We start from the raw sequence: 25,908 nt of genomic DNA on the forward strand, positions 1-25,908 counted from the left end.
GATGGGAGCTTCGTATTCATCTCCTGGAGGCTACAAATATGACGTTTGGCAGCACAGGTGGCCAGCCTGACTGGACCCTCACCCCCCAAAAAAACCCAGGCATCCACTTGCCACTCTCTACATGGCACACGTGGCCGGTGTCATCAAAGCATGCCAATCATGGCAGTAGCCCGACTGGTGCTGCCCTGCCTCCCCACTCAGCTCTGGTCAGGGGCGGGATGACAAGCGCCTCCCCACTCAGTTGCTGAGTGGCCAGCTGAGCAGGGAGGCAGAGCAGCGCCAGCCGGGATACTGCCATGATTGGTGTGCTTTTGATGACACCAGCTGTGTGAACTGTGCAGCGAGTGGTAAGTGGACGCCTGGGTTCGGGGGGGGGGGGAAGGGTCCAATCGGGCTGGCCACCTGTGCTGACAAGCTTCGCATTTGTCTTCCCCAGGAGGCGAATATGAAGCTCCCATCTCTAATCAAGATTCCTCAGTGAGCACAAGCGTTTCACTGTCTTTTTTTAAAAATGTGGCTCTCAAAGATGCAAAATACGCACATCACAGCTAGCTATAGATAGCAATACATTTCTTCCTGAATAAGAAGTATTAGAAGCATCAGGAGAAATGTGGATCTTCTAAGTGTCTGTAAAACAATCTGTTCTGTATTATTTTCTCTCTCCCAGGATGCTAGCTGAAGGGAACTCTTAAGAATCACATAAAACATGATGATGGCTAGGGTGATCTTATGGCCCTGCTACTCCCTGTGGCTTTTACACTATGGCACATGCCAGTATGTCACAGTTACAATCCTATATTCAGCAACCCTATATTCAGGAAGCAACAGAGGCAGTACCAGAACAATCTGCATAAAACCAAAAGCCAACATAGTAACACAGGCAGACAGCCCTCATAGGAGTGAGCAAATCTGCCAGTTTCAGTCCATCTTTTCTCCAAGCTTTGTTTCACCCCAAACCTTGAGAGTTTCCCCATTAAATTTGGTTTGTGCCGAACTTGATTTAAAAAAAAAAAAAACCAAACTCCCCCCCATGTTTCCATAAACATTTATATGTGCTTTTCTGTGCATCTCTTCTGACAGATGAATCTTGTGTTGAGTTTTACCCGTTATTATATATGTATACTGTATTTTTGCAAGCAATTTCCCTAATGCTTTACAATCTTAGTTCACTAATGCTGAGTGCAGTTTGACCTAATATGTGCATTTTTATATGCTATGGAACTTTAATTTCAACAAACGTATAATCTGGGACCCTAGGCTGGGTAACTTCAAGCGCTCTTATGACCCACATGTGTCTATCCTCAGTGCCAGAGGGCTAGTCCTACAACCCCTCATTCTTCACATTTTCTTACCAACAGAGGGGGTGCTGAAAAGCCCCCTTATACTCTCAAATGGTCAAAAATGCTTTTTTTTTTTTTAAAAAAAGAACTAATTATGGGTATTAGAGGGTGGGCTGCTAAGGGGGGATGTTAAAATATGGCGGACGTCTCCCTCTGCCTCATACACATTTGGGGTGTGAGGATGCAAGGTTGTTGTATTTGGACCCCAGGGGCCACATGTATCCCAATGTATGTCACTGACCAACATTGTAGGCCATTGGGTATCTTACCAAGTCAGTTCTTCAATATTTTGTGAAATTACTGGGGGCAAGGTAGATAATCCTAATGTACACACAATAGATTCCACTGCATTGTTTAAAGTTCTTTCCCTAAAAATATTCTAGAATCTCCTTTCCTCAGATCCTTTAGAAACACGATTCCAAAATTCTCTTTTGTATTCCATTATTGCCTGGTTTAGTTTCCTCCAGTTATTATTGAAATATTACTATTTTCCTTACTTATTTTCTGATGATTTATACTCGTTCCACATTCTAGTTTCTGGGTACCCTTTCAATCCTTTTTTGTTTGGATTTTCTTATAAATGTTATCATCTCTTTTTTCATTTCCCTGCAGTCCCCATCAGATCACTCACATCTGTAAAGTCTATTATTACTCTGAACACAAATTGTTGTCACTAGTGGGTGTGAGACCTGGTGTGATTTCATCATGTATCCTCTGAATATTATCACGTTCCTCCACAGTTCCCTTCCTCAGACTTAATTGACCATTTTGTAGTATACAAGTTATGCTCTCAACTAAGTGCATAGACTGTTTCAGTTTTCTATAGCCCAGGATTCTGACCTCTGTTTTATGCTCTCCACTCAAAATGGGAAAACGGGTAGGTTCAACTAACTATAACCAAAAGGAGTAAATAGTCACTACCCACCCTTTTGCTGGTAGTGAGTAGTGACTATCATACTGCAGTAGAGATGCAAATGTAATTCCCTACACTAGGGAATTTGCTGCATATAATGGCTTCCTGTACTCTACTTTAGAGCACTGTTTAAATAACTTATTTAACAGTTTAGTAGAGGGGGTGGGAAACACCACCAGTATTATTTACTGGGGATATATCTAATCCTAATCACTCACTCTTGTATTGCACACTAAGCTTCCTTCTAATACAAGTATGTGCTGCCAAGTAAATTCTGACTTATAGTGGCTCTTTTTGGGGCTTTCCAGGTAGAAAATACTCAGAAGTAGTTTACCATTCTCTTCTTCTGGGGATACCTTATGGCTGTGCAGCTTACTTGTTAAAGGCCACACAGGTTGAGCTCCTAAACTCCACTGCCAGATACTTAAATCACTGAGCTATCATCCAGCCAATTTAGCTTCCTTCTGGACTGGCAAAATTATGAAGAAATCAGGGTGACTTATTTGCACATTGGAAAACAATCAAGGACATTCCAAATAATTTCTGCAGTTACGTAACATCTTTGCAGAAAGATACAAGCATGCAGGCAAGCCAGCAGACCTAGCTGCCAATATGGGAGAATTAGTACTTGTATATAGTGATCGGTTAGCCAGTCAATGGCCAAAATCTCTATTGCAAGTGGCACTGATAGCAAGTTGCCAAATCTCTGCTGCCTTTACCCACATTTTTTTTAATTTTAATATGTAAAACATGAAAAAGTAAATTTATGTAGAAATAGACCCAAAAACAATTCCCAAGGATGAGATAAAAGGATTATATGAAAGCAATTCAGTTTATTGTAATCAATTAAGCAAGCTCTTCTATATAGAAGTTTGTGATACAGGAGGAAAGATATCCATTATACATTCTTCAACTGAGTTCCAAAAGCCTGTGAATGGGTACCTGTTTTCATAAAACTGAATGCCAGTGACATTTCCTTGATTAACCCAAATGCATGAATCCTATACACCAGATCCTGGTGTACCAGAGAGTAATAACCTTGTCCTTTGAGTATTCCAGTAGGTTGCAATTACCAGTCTAACAGCTAGACAAATATTGAAACCAGCTGTGTATGTAACCAGTTTGCATTTCTCCCTTGAGACCCAGTCAGCAAACCCAAAGTGCATACTGGATGATACCTTTAGCTTCTATTTTTTTCCCCGTGTTCCAGAAAAATCAAGTTCCAAAACGTGCTGACTCTTGGAACATGACCATCACATATGGTAATATGAAACTAAGACCCTGACAACACATAGGATTAGCTAAATTATCTCTCCCATATAATCTTTTAAGCATCAAGTGTAATACGTATATGAGTATCAATTCCATTTGTTTAATTGAGATATTCTTGACTATTGTTTTCATCCACAACAATTCTTGAGTGTTATTGTGAATGGTGGCTCCCATTTTCAACCCTGAAATAAGACAATTATATAATAGGGATACCAAACTGGCTCCACAGAACAGATCCCTAACTATGCACTCATAGGAGCCGAAAGGAGGAGGAGGAGGAGGAGGAGGAGGAAGGGAACGGGTGATGTTGGCTTTGAGTGGGGCTGTCCAGGGCACACCCTCTTTACTCTCCTGCCCTATGCATGATGCTTTCAGAGCACAGTCCTATAGACTAGACAGAGAGGAGCCTTTTCAGGATTGGTACTAGTCGAACAGCCCAGGCTTGCTAGGATGCCTTGACTCTTTTCTTGAAAGGGAATAAGGCTGAGAATAGTCACATGCTATAGCAGAGGAGTGCAGTGATAAGACAGCACTCAGGCATATATTACAGAGATATGGGTAAGGATGTGATCCAGTGATGGCTAGAGATATCTTTCATTGTGCATTGCCCGTTCCATCCAAGTCAGCTGCACTTTCTTTATGTTCTTCCCATTGATTACCAGTCCCCAGTGTGCGCGCACATGTTTTCTCCCAGCAGACTTTCTTATCAATCTCCCTGCTCCACGCTGTGGCAGCTGCATGGCTGCATTTATAATCATGACACTAGCAGAAAATCAGGCATTCATCTCCCTGGCTTTCAGGAAAGACAAATGAGGACATGCCGGGAGAAGAACGGAGTAACTGTGACACAGGTCCAGCATTTGTCGAACAAAATCAGTTACGGAGTGAGATTGACAAGTGTCGCCTAAAAATGTGGTGACCTTTTTGTTCATGCAGAGCCCCTGTGCTTGTGACCGGCACATGACAGATGACAGTATAACAGGTGCATCTTGCCCCTTGCTGCACCTGTTAACTATCACACCCCTTGGAAAGGCACAAGAGCTGTAGGATGACAAATGGAGCATCCCAATAGAGGAATAGTGCAGTCTTCTCTTCCCAGATGCTGCCACGGCTTTGCACGTTGCAGAAGAACTGCCTCCCCACTCCAACTGCTGCCCATCCTTCTGAAAACTGGAGTATTGCCCATGTTAGGAAGACCTAGAGACTGTTGTGAGCAAAGAGTAACATCAATTGAAACTGAAATGGACTCATACTAAGTGAATGAAGGTCACCGCCTATATAAAATATTTTTATCCCACCTTTCTCCTTCAAAAGGACCCAGGGAGGGTTACATCATTAAAAAGACAATATTCAAAAGCTAAAAACAGTAAGTCTACAAATATTTAAAAAGAATTAAATGAGTATTATATTAAAAGTGGTAAATAAATTCAATATTAAAACACATTAAAAGCATAGAGCACAACAACCCATTTAAAAAAACCCTCTCATATAACATGGTCATTAGGATAAGTCTCTCTCACACATGCACAGTGTCACCACTGCATTGAACGTCTGCCTCCAATTGCTATGTCTTCTGCTGCTTATGACTGAGCACATGCTGGCAAGGAAGAGTTCATGTGCCTTTGGCAACACCGCAAAGCGTTAATGTTGTGCTTGTTGTTTGAAAACAAAGGTGACTGTGCTTCATGTTGACTTCACTGAGGCACAGGAGGAACTTTCCAACTTTCAGGGACTTAGGGTCAGCAGAGATGATTCTGTGTCTGCAAATTGTGTACTTATCTGGCATCCCTTGTAAAAAGCTGTAAAGCAATGGAGTGGTGTAATACAAGGATTTGGTTTCCTTAGATTGGAGATTGGGGTAAGACATTCTGTCCCCATGGATGTCTGAGTGTCTTGCACCCCACATGGTGGTTGCCACAAGGGATGGAGAAGATTTGGGAGTTCCACTTTTGGACATAGCCTCCTGTTCCCATACATCATCTGTTTAAGAATTTGTGACACACTTAGTCTTTTCAACTCTATTTTCATCAGCATAACATTACAGTATTGTCAGAGCCACAAATGAGACTTGGTAAAGGTAAAGGTTCCCCTTGACATTTAGTCCAGTCGTGTCTGACTCTAGGGCACGGTATTCATCCCTGTCTCCAAGCTGTAGAGCCAGTGTTCATCCATAGACAGTTTCTGTGGTCACGTGGCCAGCGTAACTAGACACGGAATACCGTTACCTTCCCACCGTGGTGGTACCTATTTATCTACTCGCATTTACATGCTTTCAAACTGCTAGGTTGGCAGGAGCTGGGACAAGTGATGGGAGCTCATTCTGTGGATTCGATCTTACGACTGCTGGTCTTCTGACCTTGCAGCACAGAGGCTTCTGCGGTTTAACCTGCAACATTAAGTTCCTCTAAAATCTCAGTGCTCCCACACCAAATCCCCATGCTATCTAGTTCTCACTCCTCTCACTGCCATTGTCTTTCCAACAATAGAAAAGTGTCCATAGGTAAATGTAAGCTTTCTCCTTAACCGACCATGTGATGCTGTGTTGCTGGGCCAGTGCAGAACAGTTCTATTCCCCATCCCACCCCCAAGCATATGCATTGCATGTGAAAGGTCCCAAGTTCGATCCCCAGATAAGTTTAGAAAGGATTCTGCTTGAAACCACTGTGGGAGGTCATGTCAAAGTCAAGAATTCTGGGCTAGATGTACCAATGTTCTGACTCAGCATAAGAAAGAACGGTTTGGCCCTTGTGCAAAATCCAAAAACAAGGGGAAGGCGATCTCTTAGTGAGGCAACTAAAAATCTCTAGTTTCATTCAAGAGTGGGTGAGGGTGAGCAAGCTGAAAATTGAATCCTGACAAGATGGTGGTGGTGCTAGTCAGTAGAAAGTCAGATTCAGGAACTGGGATTCAGCTTCCTCTAGAAGGGGTTGGGCTTCCTTTGACAACTGAGGTTCATAGCCCAGGGGTGCTCATTGGCTCTTTACTGTTGCTGGACATGTGGTACTGCTACAGAAAGACTCAGCTGGATTTTCTTCATAGAGATCACTGCCTGTGCAACAAACAGTGCTCGCACAAGAGGTCCTAGCCTTCTTTCCTACATTGGTAGGATGTTCCACTGAATGGAACAGGACCACAAAGTAGGTATTAATGTACTCATAAGTGACTTTATATTAAATTTAAATTAGTATATTAAATTGTATTTTTTAAAATTGCATTTTCCTGTTTTCCTGCTGGGAGGCAGAGAGGAAAATCAGCTGCATTTCTTACTTGTGTATTAGTGTTGTGTGTTTTTTTTTAATGAACTGAAGGTAGAGTGGGGCATTTTCAAGCACAGTTCAGATCCCTGCAAGAAGCACGGTTTATAAAGTAATCACAGAAATATGCTAGATTATTGCAGAGGGACTGGAGCAAAACAAGTGGACAGAAGCACCATTTTTCATAATAGCTCTTGACAGAGGAGATGAAATGTTACTCTAGGCTAACTGAAAACTTTGCAAATGCAGAGGAGAAGAATGACAGAAGGCTGAACTGCTTGGCAATTGTAGTGCTTCTTCCAGTGATAAATAAAGACAAATAATTAAATCCAGTCAGGGGAGCTGCCCAAAACAACAACAACCCTATTTGCAGTTGTAGTAGATCATAATAAGAAGCATCTCAATATGTGGTTGTTAAAGTATCATGGCCACCTAAGGGTATTTTGCCATGGGAATAATGAAATGGTAATAAAGGAGGCAGCAGGAGGCAGGAAGAGTCCTTCAGAAATAACCCAAATGGAGGAAAGTTGAGTAGATTACTATTCCAAAAATGATGTGGCTGTACTCATTTGGAGAATCGCAGAACATGCATTGTATCAAAAAGCCTCGAGTGAATGAGAAGACAGGAAAAAAAAACCAAGTAGAAACAGCAAGAGCACATTAAAAGTAGGATGGGTAAACACAATGAATATATGGAATGCAAGTAACATTTTTCTAACCACTGCTTCCAAGAAAAAGTGAGACCAGGCTTTTAGGATTTGCAGATGTGGAGTAAATGTATGTAGTTATGACACAGTTTATGATGGAAAGGGTCATGTTTTCGTTTGAGATGTGTGGGAGGGGTCCCCAGTGATCAGTTTCCGGCACCTGTGTTTAATGCTGCAGTAATGTTTCTTCCCTAACTCTCACCACAGAGTAACCACAGCTGGCACACCTGGAATTAGGAGGCAATCCTTGTAGACCAGAGAACTGGAGAGACATTTCTTCTTAAAAAATAAACCTCTGGAAATGTGAAGATGGTTTATTGTAAAACTCACTGCTTTTGTAGGCTATGTTATCATAACTGTTAGAGCAACTCAAATATTATTCTAGCTGTATTAGTCACAGGAATGTGGAGACAGTGGTTTAGGCATCTGGCCGTGAAACCAGAGGTTGGGAGTTTGACTCCCTGCTGTGCCTCCCTGACAGACAGGAGCTGGGCTTGATGATCTATAGGGTCCCTTCCAGCTCTGTAGTTCCAAGATGATTCAAGGAGCTCCTTGTCCATCAAGGGGCTTTCCAGGGCCTAACCACAATTCTACCAAGTAGACCGCTGCTACTCTTGTTCTGTCCAAGGTAACAAGGCATTCTTGGGACACTAGGTAAACAAAGACCAAATCTGAACCACCAACTCCCATAGTCTAAGAACAGGACCCTTAAACAGTACCAATGTATCAAGGAGTGAGATGCTGACTTTAGTACCGTTTGAAATTCGCACAACCTGTAGGGAGGTAAATTTATTTACAGGAGATAAGAGGGGAAGAAATAACTGTATAGAGAACCAGAGCAATTTTGGGAAAAAGGCAAAAAAAAGTAGAGCAATAAGATAATTCTAGCTATTCATACTAGACTATGGACTGTACTGTAGCAGGTATCTGACTAGCTTAACAGATATCAAAATGCAAAGGCATGAAGCACAGCATGAAGCAAATGTGAGACATAGATGAAGCTTAACAGGAGACAGGAGGGAAGCAGTGAGGCCAAAACCCCATAGCAACCAAAATGGATCCTGTTAACCAATCACAGGCCATAGTATCTAGAAGATTCGAGCACTTTGGAGTGCATGCTGCTTCTCAAGTAAACCCAGTCAGAAGCATTTACTTTAATTATCAGTCCATTTCTTTAATAGCCTGGACCATTTCATATTCTGAGATTCCCCTCATTGTTTGGAAAGGGGAATTTAAAAAGCCCCTTAAAGCTAGATATAAGAAACTCAAATACCCGGAGGTGGGGATAGTTGGTTTTAAAATCACTGGGAAATTGACTGTATATTTATATGTGTGAGGGTGGCCATCTCTTGATCGCCAAAAAGGAGGAAATGGAGGGCAAGGAACACTGACAAGGAAGTGTTTACCCTAATGTGGTGGCATACATGTTGAAATCAATCGATCAATGTTTGTTTGTTTTATATGCCACCTTTCTCCCAACAAGCAGACTCAAGGCAGCTCACAATATTAAAATAGAATTAAACACATAATAAGTGAAAGAATAAAAAAACAATTAGACAAACAAATAAATAATGGATCGTTCTTCACAAAAGACGTACATTTTGCATTATATTTGTACATACTAATTTAAAGAAATATATACAAATATAATCTCAATTGAACACTCTAATTTAAGTGGAAATCCACTACTGCTCACCATTAGGAATGGGGATATTTGTATTTGTAAATGAATACATGTATCGAATACATGTATCTCCATCCTGGCTGCACCTAATGCGGGTCTGGCCTTCAGAACTGGCCCGTCCACTCATATACCACCAGCATCCTGCTTTTCCTGCCAATCGCGGCAGTAGCTCTGCTATCTCCCTTCTCAGCTGGCCACTCAGCAGCCATACAGGGAGACTCGTCTTCCTGCCCCAGCCTGGACGGTACTAGTTGTCATTCTTCAGGGTCTAGAACCACCCCCCCTCTGAGGTGTCATTGCAGATACATTTTGTCTTTATGCAGAAGAGGCTTATAATGTTGTTCCTTCCCTGAAGGAGGGCAGCTCTGTGCCCAGCTCCAGAGAAAAAAAGGTGAAGCTAGTACATTACAATGATTTATTGTATAATTTCCCAAAATATCTTTACACCTCATGAAAAAAAAATGTCCGTGCTTTCTACTACATTCTCAGCACTCGCCAGAACTTTCCTTGGTAGTACCTATGAGCTTACTACAAAACTGTCAGTTAGGCAAGGACACTGCATTATTTATTTTCTGTTACGCATCTTTTCATTCCAAGGAAGTGACATTAGCAACCCTAAGAATATGAATCGAGGTTGAAGGAAGGTCAGCACAGACCAGAACAGATAAAAGACAGTCTAGGAAAACTGAGGAGGTCCATATGGTTACCAAATCAGGAACCTTTTCTGACTCTCAAGCAGGGAAGAGCGAAACCTCAGTAGTACAGAGTTTGCTGTGTATTGCATTTAAGTGCCTCACAGGCAGGGTGGCCATTTATTTCTTGATCACCCAAAAGGAAGAAATGGAGGGCAACAGCCGCACACACTGAATTCAAATCTTACTGTGCTGGATGGGCCAACAGGTTAGTGTAGGGACAGATTTGAGTTTTGACACTGTACAGAAGATACTTTGAGTTTTCAAGCAGGTTGTTTGGATTTCCAATATGGAAAATCGAAGTGTTTTGCCCATTTTTGTTTGCCCTGCTGCCATCAAATCTTGAGGCCTTTCAGGGTGAAACATGGTAACTGCTGAATCCAGTTTGGTAATCTGAAGACACATTCTCATCTGATTACATTTCAGTAATCTAATAATGGTATTACCCATTTGGATTACTGGATTATGAACAAGGATAACATGGCTCCCCCCCAACCCACCCCCATTTTGTTCTTCACCCTTAAGGCAGTATGCAGTTCATGCAGCTTTATATGGATTTTAATAAAATTTAAGGCATGAAAAATAAGAAATTCATATGGGGAACATATGTCTTCACAGTCATTCACAGTCAGTGCTCAACATAATTGCCTTGAAGTACAGACATCCCTTCTAAACCATACCCTAAGAGATTATATATAGCAGTGGCAGGGAATATATGTTCCTCCACATATTAGGCTGCAGCTGCCATCAGCGTTACTAATAGTGAAGCAAAATTAGAGTTGTCACCCGAAGACATCTAGAGCGCGATGTATTCCCAACCCTGGTATATAATGTTCTTTCTGTGCAACCCGAGTAAGTGCAGGCATGCATCTAAGTGTGACCGCTCTGAAGATTGCAGTTTAAGATGAAATGAAAAGGAAACAGCATATTGGTAACCCAGTAAGGGTGTATTGGTCACAAACTTGATTTTTGTGGCCATGTTTTTTGTAATGTGCAACCTGGGAGAAATAGCTGGCAAATATAGGAAGTGAAAAATAACCATCGCCATTTCATTTGCTCCCTGCTAGAAGAAGGCACGAATCTCTCCATTTATCCTGGGGGAACCTTCCAGCATTTATTTATACATTCCATATCCCACTTATGCTGGAGATAACGAAATGCCAGTCAATCCGTCCTTATCTGACACACAGTCCTAGATGAATCTTAGCTTTTGCCAGAACTGTGTGTTTTTATCACGTTGCTTTTATAAAGTATGTGTAGAGACAGACAGACAAAGGTGTCAGCATAAACAGAAAACTGCAGTGTAGCGTTGTTTTAAAAGGAATGGAGAGCCAAAGAATCAGAGAAGCAGCACAATGTAGCAGATAGTGTTTGTTTGTTTATTTATTTATTATTTATTTATTGGATTTCTATCCCACCCATCTAGACCAAAGGTTTTGGCCTGGGGAGGCTTGGGTTCAAATTTTCCCCTCATCCATGAAGTTCAGAAGGATTTGGCTGCTTCAGAACATTGCCGTATGAGAACAAAAGTTGGACAGCATGCCTTGAGTTTTGAGAAGACCCAAGTGGTGGAATGTCTCTGAAATACAGTAGGATACAGCACAGAAGATTTCATTCTGTCCGCCTTTCACCCATCTATAGATGGCACTCCGAAGTTTACTCCCAGGAAAGTGTGGGCAGGACTGCAGCTGAAGGTTCAGGCAGTCCAATGGGTTCCAACATGTGGAGTAAACCGGCAGCACTAAGGCAGCTCAGCCACACACCTCTGAATACAAGACCTGGAGCAACACAAAAGTGAAAGCCGGCCTCCCACCTATACTTCTTCTTCTTCTTTAATGGACTTCAGCACAAGTGAAAGAGCTGCAAATGATGGGCATTTGAAATTCACCCAGCTGGCTGCAAATGACAGGAGAAAGAAACAGTTGGCCCAGAGACCTTCATATTGGCAGCCCTGGCTTTGGTGGATGGAGCCAAGTAACGCTCCACGTGCAGTACAAATTTATGCCGTGGTGTTGGCATCCAATCCAGCTCCCACAAAGGGGGTGCTGACATTGGTGGATGATAAACTTGGCCATGAAATATTCTTTGAAATGTATACCTTTGTGTTTTTGTGTGCGTGCTGCCAATGCAGATGCTGCTTTCGGGATACAGATAGAGGTTTCTCCACACAGGCTAGGCTTCCTAGGAACAAATGGGTATTTTAAGAAGCGAGGGCATGGAATGTTTCTGACAGCACAGTCTTGTGCATGTTTATTCCAAAGAAGTTCCAAGCTATTCTATAGGACTTGCTGACAGCTAATAGGGCCGTATCCTTAGCCTACCTTGTGATGCAAAAACTGGCTTCTTTAAAAATTAAAGGAGAGTCACTATCAAATCAAAAGCACTGCACAGTCAAAATTAGATTTACATCTGGATTGCAAATAAAATACATCTAAGGCTTTACAATCCAATTGGTCCTCGTATAAAAACAACTTCCATATAAGGTCTGTATTTCCACCTTCTCTGACAGCGTTTAAAAACCAAATGTGCATGGACATGCACCAGAGCTCTTCAGGTTTTCAGCCTCTTTTGCTACTTAAATAGCTGAGCAGTGCTTACAGCCATCTCTTCTAGGTGAAACACAGAGAGAGACACAAATGGATACTCCCCTCAAAAAACATGAACATCTGAGCATAGGAGCTTATGTACTTGGCAGTCAAGGGACAAACATTTTTCAGGAACCACTCTTTTTTTTTCTTTTTCTTTTTTTGATATTTGATCTGATTTCTTTGAATCAGAGATTCCTTTTGCCATCCTAGGTAAAGGTAAAGGTTCCCCTTGACAAATTTTGTCCAGTCGTGTTCAACTCTAGGGGGCGGTGCTCATCCCCGTTTCCAAGCCATAGAGCCAGCGTTTTGTCTGAAGACAATCTTCCGTGGTCACATGGCCAGTGCGACTTAGACACGGAACACTGTTACCTTCCCACTGAGGTGGTCCCTATTGATCTACTTGCATTTACATGCTTTCAAACCGCTAGGTTGACGGGAGCTGGGACAAGCGATGGGAGCTCACTCCATCACGTGGATTTGATCTTACGACTGCTGGTCTTCTGACCCTGCAGCACAGGTTTCTGCGGTTTAGCCCACAGTGCCACCACGTCCCTATTTGCCATCCTAATTACAATCAAAATGTAGGCCAAACTGAAATAAAGGGAGATGAAATATAACTTCTCTGGATAACTTAGAGAGCATTCCATATGGCACAGTACCTAAACTTAGGCAAGTTGAAGATTGTTTCAGGTAATCTACTGGCAGATGGCAAAAGGCATGAGTTCCTTTCTATATTGTGGTAAATGGTTCCCGAGTGTTATCAATCCAAGACTGTCTGAAAAGCAGTCTGATTCACAAAGTAGTCTTGACTTTTTGGCAGCAGTCATGATGGCACTAGTGTAATGCATAGATTAGTCTGAGGCTGCAGAAGGTGAGAGACAGAATGCTACCTTGGGAGGTGGTGATACTTCAGGAGGTGGCGAGTGCTCCAAAGATGGAGGCATTCAAGAGAAAATTAGACAACCATCTGTCAGATCTGTTTTGCCTTGGATCTCAACATTAAGCAGAGGCTTGGACTTGATGGCCTTTTATATACCCCTTCCAACTCCATTATTTTATGATTCTGCATTTCAGTGATGCCATACATCTGGATGAATTCCATGATAAATAACTTTTCTAAGTCCTATAGTATGGTAAAGCGGTTTATTTAAGCAATGTGGGGGGATGGAGGTAGACAAATGCAAAAAGGGCCTGGAAATGTGAGGCCAACCCAATACTGTTAAACTCCCATCTAGCCCCCATGATCACCGTGGCAAGGGATGTGAGTACTGCCGATCTAGCAATATTTGGAGGGCTGTGCATTCCTTATTGCTGAATTCCTTATTGCTGAGGAATGAGTGGTGTAGCAGAACTATAAAAATGGTGATCGTAGCATGAGTATGTGTGTGGTTTTTAATTTATGCTCTAATTGGTGCACAAACATGTCTTGATTCTGAACTAATGCTGTTTAAGCTCCAGTAAATGCGTGGAATAGAAGTTTGTTCATGATTAATTTTTGCTGGATTCTACAGATTTAAAAGTAATAATTGGATTGGACTGTAATCATTCCCCTCCCAATATGTTTATCTTCATGGTGTGCATAAAATAACATCCTAACCAGTCCTGATCTGGACCCTCAGTATTTATATAATAGATGCATAAGCAAGAGCAAGCAGCTGCACAATTATAGCAGCATATCAGCATGATGATCACTTACCTGTACATTTGCAGTTCCCTAAGAATACAAAACCAGTCCTGCTGGATTTGTCCAATCATTCAGCTAGTCCAGTATCTTTTTTCTCATTATGACAAAACTTTCACATTGAAATCATTGCCCCAGTAGATCTATCGGCTGAAGGGGAGAAAGAATTCTCAGCTTCTTGACCAATTCCTAGAATAAAATATAGGATTTTTTTTTCACTCAAAAGTCCTACATCCAGAAAGTTCATTTTCTAGTAATATATGGCAAAATAGCATCATACACAATTAAGAGAGAGAAAGAGGGATGATGATCAACTATCGGAGATCACAGAGTCAGGGAAAAAATTAGAACCAATGTACATACTACAGATGGAAGCTGTCTAGAATAAGGAATTCTTAAGAGCTCAAAATACCTGATTGATATAGAAACAGATTTTCACACCTTGCATAGTTCACAAATTTGTTTGCTTAATTTATCTGTGAAGATTCTCAGTCATCCAGGTGAGGTTATCTGGAAGCTGAGTCATGGCAACTGGACTTCTTTATTAAGTCAAAATGTTTCACTACTCATCCAAGTAGCTTCTTCAGTGTGAGGAGGGTTGGTAGGAGATCCCTGATATATCTTCCATGCTGGTTTCACTTTCCCCTGGTCTGAATAGGCTCATTAGATGGACAGTGGAGGGTGGTGGTGGTGTTGAGTGAAAATCCCACCTCTGCAGTCCTTCTCCACCCATTGTCCTGGGTCGTTAACAGTCATTAACAGTGGTCTTGCTGATGAGTATGGTCCTGATCTTCCTGGGGAAGATAAATAGGAGACAGATCTAAGGCCTCCACCCCTGTTGAATGAGGGATTTTCTGTATGCACATGTATGGCCTCCTTGACCCCTCTCTCAAACCACCTATTCTCTTGATCCAAAATAGGTACATCTTGGTTATCAGATGAGCGTCCTTTGTCCTTCAGATGGAATACTGCTGATTGTGGTCTTGAGCCCTTGCCTGTTTAGTGGCTGTTTGGTTTCTCCAATGCAGAGCTCTGAATAATCCGCTTTGCATTAGACCGCATATACTATATTGCTCCTGTTATGTTTTGGTGTCCTGTCTTTTGAGTGGACAGGTCTCTGCCTTAGTGTGTTTGTTGGTTTGAAGTGCATGAGTATGTGTTGTTTACCAAAAGTCCTTTTGAGCTTTTCAGATACACCCGCTATGTTAGGAATGACCAGTCCTCTGTTGGCTCTGGGTCTCAGACTGTTCCATTGTCCTGCTGGGTCAGGACATTGCCTTGTTAAAGGCCCATTTTGGATATGCGTAGGCCTTAGGGGCTCTCCTCAGATGTCCATCTTCCTTCTTTGTTTGCTTTGTTTTGTGACTGGCCGCTGAAAGGTATGCACAGGCTTCATGTTTGGAGATGAAAGGTTAATCCGTATCCTTAAATTAAAGCCTAGTGATGATGTAGCCACAGGTATCTGAAATGCTACATTTGGGAACTGAAGTTCTCAGAATCCCACAGCCAGGTTTTAAATGCATGTATGAGGATACAGGGGGAGGCGGGGAATGTAAACAATCAGGTCTTGGTTTTAAAGAAATTGACTTCTGTGAAGTTAGGGTGACAGCCTTAAAGGTGTGTGCAGGAGATATTGTTGGGTGGAGGTGTGGTTTTTGAGGGACAGGAGTGTTTCATTCCTTGGATTCCATGAGATACTTCACAGACATTCATCAACCTGCCTCCCCCTTTCCCTGATTGGGTTTAATTTTAAAGACTTACCAGTTTTTGAAAGCTGATTTCAAAGGATGAGAAAGGAAAAGGGCTGTAGGTTGCCTCTGTAGTCCAAATAGATGGAAAAGCTGTATCTGGGCTGGATATGGATCTCTACACAGCCTGATGATTTCTTACATTTCCACAAACAACTCTTGTCTATTTTTCCCCCTCATAAAAAGGTCATGGTGCATTGTATTTCTTGGCTAGTGAGCCTCTTCTCATGTCTGATGTCCAAACCTGATGTTACAGATCTATTAGGAAATCTCGAGGGTGCTGCAGACCAAATGTCAGAGCCAACGTTTACTTTGCTCAGTAGCAAAGGTAGCTGTGTTGGCCACAAGGAGTGATATGTATAAGGGCATTAAAAAGAATGAGATCTCCTGGTCTCTCCCTCAAGCAAGCTTACATGAAAAGTGGGGAAAACAGAGGAGAAGAACAACAAACTGGACTTGACACGGAAGCCATAGTGTCCATGGGATACCCTGAGAAGGAATGAGGAAGACTGTTCTAATGCAGACATCCAAATAAGGTTTCACCTTCATGTCAAGTGATGGTCTTATCTTAAAGCAAAGTGTGCTGCTTATATTCCGCCCTATAGCGCTTCAAGCACTCTCTAGATGGTTTATAAGTTAATTATGCAGGCTACACATTGCCCCCCCCAGCAAGCTGGGTACTCATTTTACCCCCCTCAGAAGGATAGAAGGCTGAGGATACCTGGGATTGAACCCCAGGTCATGAGCACAGTTTTGGCTGCAGGACAGCAGTTTAACCACTGCGCCAGGAGGCTCTTGCAGGTTGTGTTGGAGGATAATCTCTCCCCTGCCTCGCCCGCCCCAAGTCGAAATTTGTTCTGACACAGCTATAAGACTTGGATTGGTCTCCTTGCCTGGGATAAAACCATGTGGATGAAAAGGGGAAATTGTCTGGGTTCCTATAAGCATACATGCAGCTTAGCTTAATGATAGAATATTCTTTTGCTTTCATAAATGAGCCCCTTTGCCTCATATTAAGGAACAAAAAATGCCCTTCAGACAAGGTAATGTGGTTTCCTTACCCATAAAATAACAATGTGCCATCAAGTCAATTCTGACTTATGGTGGCCCTTTCCGGGTAGAGAATGCTCAGAAGTGGTTTACCTTTCCCTTCTTCTGGGGTCATCCTGGGACTGTACAGCTTGCCCAGGGCCACATAGTCTGGCTCTGCTCTCAAGAGACACAGTGGATAATCAAACTCTCAACCTCTGGCTCTGTAGTCAGATACCCAAAGCACTGAGCTATCCAGCCAGCTTAACTTCCTTCTGGACTGGCAACATTATGGAGGATTCAGGGTGACTTATTTGCAGGTTGGAAAATGCATTTCCAGGTAGAGAATGCTCAGAAGTGGGTTACCCTTCCCTTCTTCTGGGGGCATTCTAGGACTATGTAGGTGGCCTAAGGCCACAGAGGCTGGCTCTACTTGTAGGAAGCACAGTGGGGAACTGAACTCCCAGTCCTTGGCTCTACAGCCAGAAACCTAAACCAGATTTTCTTACCCATAGGGAGGAATTATTTCTCTTAAGCCCACAACAGTGTGCACAACCAAAACAAACGAGGGCTGACTGCAGCATTCTGCCTCCCAGAATCTCAGCACGAGGGACAAGGTATTAACAGAAGAGAAAAGAATAGGGCAGAATAGAGAAAATTGCTTTTGGCTTGTTACTGATTAGGCCCCCAAGATCAGATCATTTGGTGACAGCCAGAGCCGTACATCATGACAGCATTTTGGTGTCACTTGCAAACATCAATATGCACATCAAAATGGAGAAGCTATATGGAAATACCAAGGAAATCCATGATGAGGATAGGGAATCAGAAGAATAAGCACATAGTAAAGGCTGATGCCTTTGATTTCATGAAAGTGTCAGAATCCGCTCTAGCTTTTAAACTGGACTTCACTGGAGTTATCAAAGATGTGGAGTCAGGTCTATTGAAGGCTGGTTGCATCTTGTTGACTATGATAAGTTCTGGCTGGTGCTTCAATTTTCCCACCACCACTTTTTTCTTCCCCGAATAGGTGCTTACCCTGGTGAGCCACATTTATATTCTGTGGAACACCCAGAATACAAAATTATGGGACTAGAGGTCCTCAAAATCCAAAACTCCCGTGTCTACAAGGTGCCATAAAAGTGTATTGTAAGGTTATATTGACCCCCAGTGCAGAGTTGCATGGAATCTGGACTCTTGCAAGGTTTTCTGAGGAGAGAAAATGGGCAAATTATGCATCCCATGCATAAAATATTCATGCACAAAATGGCAAACGAATTGTATATTTTAGAATCAACTTAATGCTAAATCTGTGAGTCACAAAGGGAATCAAGTGAAGCAACATGAAAGAAAGTACGATACTGTCAATCAATGCAGCTTATCACACCAGGAAAAAAGTAAAGTGTGTAATATATTTAAAGAATGGCATAGATGAGTACATCTGTTATGATAATAATGAATGTGTTACTTGCTAATTTGGTACCAAATAGGGCAACCCCCCATGGCATATAACACTGCATGCAGAGTCACATGAATGTCCTTAAAATAGCAGTCACTGGGGTACCTGGCTGAAACCAGGGCTGTGGCATGTGAAATGGGAGGGGTAAGCCGACTCCTGTCATAATCAGGTCCTGTTGAAAACGGTCTCCTCCTGGCCCAGGAGCAGAATTCTCATTGTTGCCTCTTCTGGCAAAGAACAGCTTTAGTTTAGATTATTCCTGGCAGGGAAAGAGTCAACCCCCTTTTTTTTGCAAGCACCACCGCTCTGATCCTGATCATCTGTACCATTAAAAAAAATCTTAATAATGGATCTAATGTCCTGTGTAGTTTGACCTTTAATTTTTAAAATTTTCAGAAAATACAGCACTAAGCATAGCATTTCATGCAAATCAAACCTAGTGAAATAAAACGGTGTTCTTTTAGACAGTTTAAGGGGGAAAGGCAAGTGTACTGAAGCATATTAGGCTTCCTCAGATTCATTGCATCTGAAACTGTATCATGCCTTTTAGCTTTTCGGAAAAAAGGCCATTCAGCCCCTTGGCATTCGCAAGAGTCCTATTTTGGACAAGCGAGAGGAGTGTGGTTGGTTACCGAGAGGCAATAATGGCCTCCCTGCCTGTGTTCCGCAGGGCTTACTTCTAGATCAAACATTGCGCAATGTAATTATCAGTCATACTGCCATTGATGATAATGTAAAGTATATGCTGAAAAAAAAATAGGCATGGCATAAAACCTGCTGGGCTATTGAACAAGGAATAGGACAGGCTGCTACTACTGAAGAATATGGATTGCATGATAAAGAGCTCAAGAACAAAATGCATTCATCTAATGATGGGGAAGCAAATGACAGTGAAGCAGTGTAACTTACACTCAGCTGCGGGGCCACTGTATATAATTGGTTCAGCACGGCCGGCAGTTTGTTTAACACAAAAGCGGAATTCAGAATGTTACATTTTTTAGAAATAAAGTTGTATTTCTCATTACTTCTTGGCAACTTGGTTGTTGTTACCATTGCTCTAATCACACAAGTAATTTGTTTCATTACATGTTATTACCGCAGTGTATTATTGTTACGGGCAGAGAAACAGTCTCTAGCTTCCTTTGAGTGGCAAAATTTAATATTGCACCTTGGAAGGATTTATAAAAAGGCAAAAGACAAATCTGAAGAAACCTGGAGAAATATTTCCTCTGGTATTTGAAGACTGACAAGAGAATGAGAAGAATTTGGGAAAATTTCCTGTCAAACTGCTTTCTAAAAATGCCTCAAAATGTCCTTTAAAACTGTTTTGTTTTGTTTTAAATTACCTCGTTGTCATCGTTTAGTCATTTAGTCGTGTCTGACTCTTCGTGACCCCATGGACCAGAGCACGCCAGGCCCTCCTATCTTCCACTGCCTCCCGGAGTTGTGTCAAAGTCATTCTGGTAGCTTTGATGACACTGTCCAGTCACTTAAATTACCTAAGGGTTACTTATTCTCCACCCACCAGTAAATAAGGATGTGGGACTCAAGAGATGGATTCAAACATGGGCCATGGTCCTATTTTGAAGTGGGGCTAACTATATAAGCCCAGTGCCCCATCCCAATGCGTGGTGCAGCTGCGATGCAATTGCATCACATGCTAGTCCCACCCTCTTCTCATTGGAGGGGGGAAACGTCCCCTCCCTCTCAATTGCCTGGCAGGGGGTGCACGGAGTCAGCATTGCTCCCAAGACCTAACTTTGTAGCCATTAGTTTGTTACCCAAAAGTACTTAGTTTCAAATGGATGAGTTTGCAACTAGTTACTTCCAAGCTCTGTAAAGAACTCACTTGGGAAAATGATCAGTATATTAAAAAAGTCCCTATCATTGTCAGCAAATTTTGCAGCCAAACATTTATCCAGTATGTTAGCAATATGTTTCAGCTGCTAAAAGGGTGATTTGACTTATTTACTTACATGCACATAATTCACTGATGAAAAAAAAATTAATGAAGCAACCAAAACTTTCAACAGTTCTGTTATTAATATACTGCTTTGCGTTGTTCTTACTACAGATCTCCAGAAGGTTTGCCCTCCATGAACACCTTGCCAGTCAATTCTGAATTTCTCTTCTAGGATTAGAGTAACTTGCTATCTCCAGGTTCTTGGTTTTTTTTTTCTTCGCATTTTTGTTAAGAGTAATATATCAGTATTGGAAACGGGGATGAGCACTGGGCTGTACAGTCGGACAGGACTGACTAAATGTCAAGGGGAACCCAATACGTATATCAATGGCAGCTTCTGAACCTCACTGTTTTCTAAGTGATAAAGCACCCAAGATGGGCAGTTTCACCATTAGGAGGGATTAGGAGGTAAAAAACAACAACCCCATTTTAGCTGCAGAAATGAATTTTTCACAGCTGCCTTGCTTGCACAATCAACATGCAAACACAGCTCATTGTTTTCTCATGTTGATCCATCACCAAACAAAAGCAAACTAATTTGCAATTTGCAGCACTGTGAAAGATATTTACAGGATGATCACACACCATCTAAGGTCTACGTCAGCTGCACTTCTAATTGCTGAGCTCCCCATCTCATCTGCTTTGTCTTAAAATCATCACATTAGAGGCCAGGCTTTGCATACTTGGAGGAGGCAGATGTGCCCACACTCATCCACGCAGCTGTAACTTTGAGATTAGACTACCTTAATTCACTCTATCCAAGTCAGCCTTGGAGGGTCACCCAGAGGGTTTACAGAGTCTATGGCAGGACTTATGTTGGGGGCTTATGCTTCTGCCAATATAAGGACCGAGGCGTGTGTGTACAAAGCCATGTTACACTGATTGTAGAGGCATTGAGTTTTACTAGTGCAAACAACACTGAACAATTGAAATTTGAAAAAGACATATATTTTCAAGCCAACTGAATGGCCATGGGTGTTGTTAATTCCCAAGGAATCTGTAGAACCCTGGAGTGGTGGGGAGGAAAGGTCACAGATGCTTATTTTGCCAGCCATTCTCAATACAGACAAAACGCTTAAAAACACATAGTCCCTGAGTTCAGCTTGTCTCACCCTTCCCTTTAGCTTGGTGCTCATTTACCTTGGGCAACCACCTGCCTTGCCCACTCCTTAAGGCCAGTCCTGCATGTTCCACCTAGGCTAGTAAAAGTAGCTGGTGTTATCCAGAGCACAACCAGAACACGCACAGAACACAAATCTTTCTATGGTATGTTTTTAAAATGTATGGATCTCAGCCATAAAAGCTGCCTTTTATTTTCCCCTTAAAATCTTCATTAGTGCCTATATTCTATACAGATCCTTTCCTTTGCCACCATGCACAGCATATATCCTGCTGGAATTGTTGGTAACAAACAAATGCTTAAAAAATGACGGGGCAGGCTAAGAAGGATGAGGAGGGAGTATTGTGCCCGTATAGACCAGAGATACAGAAAGGAAAATATATGATTGAGAGAGCAAATTAAAATTGCATTTAAATAGCATCTGTGTACATGGAATTTTTTTAAAAGTGGCAAACAGCTTGCTTTAGAAAGGGAGAGAATGAAATATTAAGTTGATTTACATTGTGTCTCTCTTTCTCCATAACAAGTTGAGAACATCAGTTGGGACCCAGTCTTTTGTAGCTGAATTGTGCGTGCTGAACAAGGTGAACAGAACATCAGGCTGGAAGGCTTCACTCAAGAGGTGAAACATCCACACTGGAAAAAAAAATGTTGTTAGCATTGTTCTTACACATTGCAAAAGAATTAATAGCTCAATTCAAGAAGGCAGTAAACCAGAGTGCTTGTCTCCAAAGGCCTATATAATACAAAGATAAGCAAAGATGGGTTATAAAAGTGTAAGCACTGAGCATTATCTTGTCAGGGCGTCACACACGGATGCCACCAATAATCAGCACACAGACTCCAGCGTCGTCTTGTTATTCTTAAGGATTTATTCCCATGAAGATTTTGCCTGGGTCCTATGATCATCTTAACTGCCACTGTCATCATTACAGAGCAAATTTGTAAATATCTTAGCCTTTACTAATGTTTTCTGATTCATTAGTATTTTGTTCTTTCTAAATCGAGTTCCTATAAGCCTTTTTCTAATTAATCCCCTGCTTCTCTGCTCTGTTCAGATTCTGTTCAAACAAAATGTCAACTCATTTTTTAAATATAATTTGAAAATGCATTTAATTTTCCTCATGTTTTTGTATAATTAAGAGGCCCTAAATGGATCCTGCATTTATTAACAAAGGGTTGTTTTAAGGCTTCGTACTAATGGTACACAAGGCATTGGGGTTTCCCTGAGGAAGGCCATTTACTGGAGAAAACCACAAGCTTCCTTCTGGACTTTTTCAACCTCAACCTGGAGAAAGTGTGTCTGGGAAGACTTTTCTGCACTGGGGTGACTGTCAATCTGTCAAGTAGTAACCAGTTATTCCTTTCCTGGCTCTGAATTCAAAGAGAGCCATACCTTTTGGCTCAGTGTATCTCTTTACCCCTTCTGAGGCTGTTGGAAGCAGTTGATCTGTTGAGGCCTGTTGCTCAAAGCAGTCACATTTCTCAGTTTTGCTGTTTGATCTGTTCACTGTAAGTAAATGAAATGCTTTTATTTATTAATTTATTTTTACAAATGTCTCAGAATAAATTATTAAGATTGTAATTGCCATGGACAATTAAAACAAGCATTTAACCCTTGCAGTACAAGAGCAGTTGTTTTTTTTCTAAACTAAAACTTCAGCATTTGGGTTTCAATTGCAGTATTGTCACTTTGAAATAAATAAGTTGATTTTGTGTTACAGTTTGTGCACTCAGGCTCAAAAAAGGTTCACCATCACTGCACTAGGCACTCAAAGGCAGCCACTGCCCTCAAGCAGCAGATTTTTCAGTACCAGTGTATTTTTGCCATCTATTCATGGTATAGATCCACATGAATTTTAATGTACGCTCATCTCCAAATCATTGCCCATTTCCTTCGTTGTGGCACTGGTGTGAGAGGTTGAACTGGAAGCTTCTTTGAAGTGGCATATTTTCTCCCCACTTGTACTCTGCAAGGAGCTGTCCATGGGGTGCTCATGGTGTTGATGATGAAGATGAGGCTTCCCAGGTCTCAGAGAATGAGCTGCTGTGCCAGGAAATGGCTGGGCTCCCCTGAATCTCCAGGCCAGGCAAACAAATGTGAGGAGCAGTGGTGGAAGGGAAGGAGCGAGTCTCGTTTATTGTTACGGGGTGGCCATAGTGTTTGGGTACCCAACTCCAACCCTCTCCGAATGGCACCAGGGCTCACTGGCTTCCTGTGTCTGTCCAACACGACGCATAATATACTTGCTTAGGAGCTCAGACAGGGAACCCACAATGCCTAGCTCATTCCCTCAGATGTGCATGGAGAAATATTATGTTCCCAATTCCTGTGACATCACAAGGCCCCACACCATTACTTTACAAAGACCCACCCCAGGCATTGGGCCCCAGATATAATGAGGGGATGGGGAAGATAATCCCATGACAGCCCATGACAAACAAGACAACACTTCAAAACCATTCCAGAAAATTCTTTTATTGGTTTTGTAAAAGAGGCTAAATGGGTATCCCCAGCGGAGACAATGACCTGGTTCAGCTCCAGCAGGATGCCTGTCTTCTGGTCCCTCGCATCCCCCTGGGGAAGAGAACACTTCGGGCCCTACGAGAGAGAGAGAAAAACTACAACTAAGGGGCGAGCTCATCCATTGCCGTCAACCAGCTTTAACCCAGGCGTATCCACCGACCAATGTTCTGGCAACTTCATCCCAAAGTTCCACCTGCCAACATCCACTGGCTTCCACCAGGAATATCCACCCGTTCATCTCTTCCACTCCGCTTCTGAAGCCAGCTTCCACCAGCTCCCAAATGCTTGTGTCACACACAAGCACCAGCAACATCCCCCATTCACACACACACACCAGCCAGCCCCGACACACACACACCTTCACTCCACCAGCCATTCACACACACGCCCGGGCTTCCATCCACTAATATCCACCAAGCTTCCGCCAGCTGGTTTCAGGAGGCTAATGTCCCCCGCCTTCATCCGCCAACCTCTGCCGGCCTCTGGGAGATTGCACCAGCTTCTGTCTGCCGGTCCATCATTGTCATCAGCCAGCTTCAAGCCACAGATCTCTGCCAGCCTCGAGCTGTTAACTTGCAGGCCCACTTAGCAAGTTCATCTGCTTTCACGAAAGAACTTTCCTTGGGCAGAAGGGCTGGGTCCCCTGCAGCCGCTACCGCTCTCTCTGCCAGACTGCCCTCTGGCCACTGCCCTCCCTTCTGGTCTCCTGCCCTGCCCAGCAAGCCCCTTTTATCTGCCAGCAGAGAGGTGGGGCTCTGTGAGGTCACAAAGAACCAGGAGAGTGGGGTTGCATTCCCAAGGCAGCAGTAGCACCCTCGGGATTGGCTGAGTCCTGAAGATGTCAATAGTCTCTCTGATCATGTGATTCACCCACAAAAGCTTGCATTTTGCATGATGTTTTTAAAAACTTTGTGGCCTATAAATGTATCCCCTGTCACCAATCCCTCTGGTTGTTAAATCTCCCCATATTGGCCTTCTGACAGGATTCTAGGCTGGTGCTCCAAAAAGTTATCTTCCAGCATTTGCATCAAAAGGAACTTTCCTAAGCCCTGAGCTAGGGGGGAAAATGAAAGTAATAAATGAATAAGGATGGGCACAATCACACAATGAAGCCTTTGACCCTTTTTTTGCCTCTTTTTGGACATTTCTTTCTTGCCCTTGCCATGAAAAAGATATTATAAGGAGCCCGTTAAGAAAACAAACTAAGTGTTTCAAAGACTCTTCCAGCCTTTAGAACTCCCTCCCATTGGAAGGCAGATTTGCCCCACCAGTAAGTATTTATTTGTTAATACCACCCATGGGGGGGGGGGGGGAGACACAAGCATTTAACCTTTGCAGTGCAGGAGCAGTTGTTTTTTCTAAACTAAAACCTCAGCATTCAGGTTTAAATTGCAATATTGGCACTTTGAAATAAATAAGTTGATTTTGTGTTGCAGTTTGGGCACTTGGGCTCAAAAAGGTTCACCATCACTGATTTAGAGCATGGAATGATAAGAAAAAACTATTAATAAGTACAGAACCTAAAGAAAATTATATAAAAATATTATATAGATGGTATATGACACCACAGAAATTGGCAAAGGTAAAGAAAAATGAGAAAGATAAATGTTGGAGATGCAAGACAGAAAAACAAACACTATATCATATGTAGTGAGGATGTAAATTTATTAGGAAATTTTGGAAAGAAATAGAAAAAATAATCACCATATATTTAAAAATAAAAATGGAGATGAAACCTGAAACTTATTTGTTCAATAGGGTAAAGTTAAACTCAAGACAAGAGACAAAAATTGTTTATATATATTAGGCGCAGCCAGAATTCAAGTGGCAAAACAATGAAAAGACAAGGAGGAAGCTTCGGTGGAGGATTGTTTAATAAAATTAGAGGAATTAATATTATTGGGCAAACTATCAGACTCATTGAAAGGAAG

General features: G+C 42.2%; 1 long non-coding RNA gene across 1 annotated transcript; it reads right to left on the reverse strand.

Moving 5' to 3' along the window:
- Nucleotides 1-517: 517 nt before the first annotated feature.
- LOC144586790 (uncharacterized) lies at nt 518-24,270 on the reverse strand. Its single transcript, XR_013541819.1, has 2 exons — nt 24,171-24,270; nt 518-23,672 (listed from the first exon to the last, which is right to left on the reverse strand). It is a non-coding gene; the product is annotated as an uncharacterized LOC144586790 (long non-coding RNA).
- Nucleotides 24,271-25,908: the final 1,638 nt, after the last annotated feature.

This window comes from Pogona vitticeps, chromosome 1 (genome assembly GCF_051106095.1).
Source record: "Pogona vitticeps strain Pit_001003342236 chromosome 1, PviZW2.1, whole genome shotgun sequence".
Taxonomy (NCBI): Eukaryota; Metazoa; Chordata; class Lepidosauria; order Squamata; family Agamidae; genus Pogona; species Pogona vitticeps.